The sequence below is a fragment of the Bidens hawaiensis genome, unplaced genomic scaffold, assembly GCF_021521415.1.
Source record: "Bidens hawaiensis isolate Kalapana, Puna unplaced genomic scaffold, B.hawaiensis_p1.1 tig00011464_1, whole genome shotgun sequence".
NCBI classification, from domain to species: domain Eukaryota; kingdom Viridiplantae; phylum Streptophyta; class Magnoliopsida; order Asterales; family Asteraceae; genus Bidens; species Bidens hawaiensis.
Window position 1 is genome coordinate 374,103 of NW_027491893.1, and position 4,234 is coordinate 378,336.

The window sequence follows — 4,234 nt, forward strand, 5'->3', positions numbered from 1 at the left end:
AAGAAAAAGAAAAAAAGTCATAAAAAAATAAAAGAAAAATGTTTTGACAACATGAGCATATGAGTATCCTGTCCTCCATAAACCCTCAACCACGAACCCTAAAACCTGAGCTCCTCAAATGGCCGATACAAAACCCTAATCAAAGTTGAATCTTTGAAGCTTCCCATCTGCATTTCAGGTTAGCAAACTCTTTATACACAATCAATTCTTCAAAAAGATTGAATCTTTATCATGAACAACCTCTTAAAGCTTCAAACTTGTTCTTATCTCAAATGGGCTTTTACTAATTTCACCCAAAACCCTAGGTTCTATGGTAGAAAACCACATATTATTCAGTCAACTGATTTGACCAAAGAAAACAAAAATGTTATTGAAGCCCAAGATGCTTTGATTGAGTATCTTCACTCCACAAGAAACTTGCAGTATTCCGATGCCGAAAATATTAGTCGAAACTCGCCTAGTTTTGTTAAAAAGTTGGTGCAAAGTGTGGAAAGTAAGAAGGATCTTAAACAATCATTAGGAAGAGTGTTTCGTTACCACCCGATTAACGAGTTCGAGCCGTTTTTCGAGAGCGTGGGTATGAATTTTAGTGAGTATTCTTCGCTTTTGCCGCACGATATGATGTATTTAGCCGATGATCAACGGTTGTTGTCGAATTATCATGTGTTATGTGAGTATGGTATATCTCCGAAGAAAATAGGAAAGATTTGTTTAGAAGCTCGTGAAGCGTTTAGATTTGATGATGGGATTTTGTTATCACAGCTTAACTCACTTCAAGCAAGAGGCTTTACTCAATCTTGGGTTGCAAAACTTGTGATTTCAAGCCCGAGCGTTTTAGTAAATGACGGTTTCTTGAAGGTTCTTGAATCTTTGACGAATCTTGGGATCGTGCATAGTTGGTTCGAGGAGAATATTTTGGAGGAAGATTCTTATAATTGGAACATGATTCTTGAAACTTTGTGTTTGATTAAGGGATTTGGTTTTAGCAAAGAGGATTTAAAAGAGTTGTTATGTAAGAATCCAAATGTTCTTTTGGAAAAATCGGGAGATGCGACTGTTTCGTTACTCGTGTTCTTGATTAAGTCTGGAGTTTCAAATGATAATATATTATCAGGTTTTAAACAACTCCCACAAATCAAGATTCAAACTTTGCAATCAAACATAAAGAATTGCTGTCATTTTCTTGTCAAGATTGAGATGGATGATGACGATATTGCGAATATTATTCGTACCCACTGGCATGTGCTCGGATCTTGTACGCTAAAAACCGTTAAAAGCTTGTTAAACGGATTGAAAACCGGGAAAAAACGTCTTCGTGACATCTTGAAAGAAAACCCGTTAGAATTAAAGAATTGGGTTGTTTGGAAAAAAGTGGCCCCGTTACCACAAACAAGAATCAAGTTTTCCCCGGAAAAGATTCGATTTTTATCGAATTTGGGATTCGTTGAAACTCAGATAAAATGAAAAAAGCTTTGAACGCATTTAGAGGCAGTGGAGCGGAGCTTCAAGAGAGGTTTGACTGTTTGGTCAACTCAGGTTTGACCCGAGATGATGTTGCAGTAATGGTCAAACATGCACCTCATGTTATCAACCAGACTAAAGAGGTACTTGAAATGAAGATCGATTTTCTTGTAAATGATTTAGGGTATAACGTGTCATCGTTAGTTAAATATCCTGCTTTTTTGGGGTCGTCGATTCAGAAAATCAAACTTAGATTTGCAATGTTTAACTGGTTAATGGATCGCGGGAAAGTGAATAGTAATTTAGCGTTAAGTACGGTTCTTGCTACCTCTGATAAAATGTTTGTAAGAGTTTATGTAGAACGCGATCCCGAAGGGTTGATTGTTTGGGGTAATTTTAAGAAACAATTTTTGTCTGATGAAAAAGTTGTTTAGATTACTGAGAAAGTTGCAATATTTGGTTTAATATATGGTTGAAATTGAAGCAACTAATGAGTTTTGGTGTACTGAGTTTGTTTTCTGATTTGACGGTTGTAGAGATGTAGATGAACTAGAAAATGTATACTTTTGACTTTTGAAAGTCAAATTTGACTTAGTGCTAAAGTCAAAATTTTTATTCGGGCCATAAGTTTTTTTAATATTTTACTTTATAAAGTTAGTATTTGTTTATTTGTTCTAGATGTAGTTGCATAGTCTGAATTCGTTACTCAGCTGGTGTAAACAGACAATTAATATTTTAAGTTTAAGTTCAGCTTGTTAATTATCTAAAAGTTATTAAAAAAAATTTTATAAGCATTATATATTTATTTTATCAAGTAAAAATTAGTATACTTATAAATAGATAAGATGTTTGTTTTCGTGAGCCTAGTCAACCTTGGTATAAAATTTGGGCTCGGGGCCGTTTATTAAATAAGCTCTAATTAAGGCTCTAATGTATTAAAGTCGGACTCGATTCAAGCTTTTAATGAGTCAATATTGATTGATTAACAAATAACTCTATAAACACCTCTAATTTTGTGTTTCAAACTCCACTGGCTTACTTTTAATGTGTGCTTATAATTAACGGTGCAAACGAGCCTAGCCGCCCACGAGCTACTCGAGATTGGATCGATATAAGGTTTGAAACGAGTAGAGCACGAGCTCGATTGTTGTATGAGATCATTTAGGTTAACCGAATTTTAATGAGCCTTGCGTATTTTTAAGCTTAGACTCTTTTAGACTTCTATGTATTAACCAAATTCAAATTGCATGCCCAAGCTTGAGCAAACTAATGCACACGAGTTCGAGCCAAGCCTAGGCCCTTTCTAGGTTTTCCTCAACATATAAAATAATTGAAATAGTATATAAATTAATCAATAATAAACGACCAGAGCCTGAGTCAAGTTCAAGCTTGAAAAAATTGTTCACGTGCTAGCTCAGCCTAGTCGAGATTGGGCTTGGCACGTATACACCCTTACTTTGCTGCTTATAATATTGGACTTTGGAGGGTCTCTATGTAATTTTAAAAAAGTACAAGGGTGTATATTGTATATACACATAACTGCAAGGACCACTTATGCTATGTTTTCTAAAAACAAACAACGAATATGTCTTCAGATCACAGCTAGAAGCCATTAATCAGTGGGCTCGTTTTAAACGAAAAGACGAAATTACCCTTGATACTAAGTATGAGTTTATCAGAAAGTGAGGGGTAGTTTAGGAAAAGTGGAGTTTCTCCGACAGGTGGGAAATGGGGGCTTTTTGAATTTGAACCTGGCTGGCCCACCAACACGTTGTCATGGGCAGGAACAAAACCGTGTTTCAGTAAACTTCTTTCTTTCTAATATTTTTTTAACCAAACCGTGTAACACAGCCGAGTCAAGACCAAGCTTGACTCGTTTTGAGCTCTTTTTCTAAAGTTTAAGTTTGGCTGGTGAGTTGGTCTTTTAAGCTTGGTTTCTTTATTATTTATTTATTAAATTATATACGTTTTACTTATTTGTATATATTTGGAGAGAAACCATAACGAGTCTAAGCTCGGCTCGAGCTTGGTAATACGGGGTAAAAGTAATAGTTAGAAATCCAAAACGAGGTAAAACTTAGAAAGAACAAGACTTGATAAGGCTCGACAAGCCTAAACAAGTTTCCCATATGATGCTTGAGCTCGGGCTTGATAACTAAACGAGCTTTATCTGAGGCCTGGGCTCGGTTTGTTTCGAGCTTTTATCGATCCGAGCTTGAGTAGCTTATGAGGGACTCGATTCGTTTGCGCCAGAGCGTCTCCAATGATGCTCATGTGGCACCGTTTTAAATTTACAAATCACTTCCCCCATTAAATAAATAATTCAATCAAAGTGAAAGCTTTCTAATTTATGAATTTTAGCTGAATATGAACACTTCTCTATTTTTATTTTTATAGGAAAATTGGTTTGAAGTCAACAAACCTATTGATGATGTTTTATTAATTTTTAACCATAAGAATTTGATCATCTACACAACGTTTGTTCGATAGCGAAGATGTACGATTCATAAACATAAACGATCAACTTTTATAAGACGAATTAGTTTTTATTTCTGATTTTGTAACTTATGAAATATGAAATTTTAACTTAGGTGATAATAGTTAAGTATACGTTTGTTTAAATATACTTATGTTAATCTATTTGTTCATATATTTGCAATTTGCATATCCTTTTCTCTGCAATTAAATATCAAATATATAATACTCCCTCCGTCCCGATCAAAGTTTTTTAGTTTGAAAAACACAAAGTTTAAGGTGGATTGAATGATTATCT

At 34.7% G+C, this 4,234-nt stretch overlaps 1 pseudogene; it reads left to right on the forward strand.

Moving 5' to 3' along the window:
* The first annotated feature begins 223 nt into the window (after window positions 1–223).
* On the forward strand, window positions 224–1,895 carry LOC143537993 (transcription termination factor MTEF18, mitochondrial-like; annotated as a pseudogene).
* The last annotated feature ends 2,339 nt before the right edge of the window (window positions 1,896–4,234 follow it).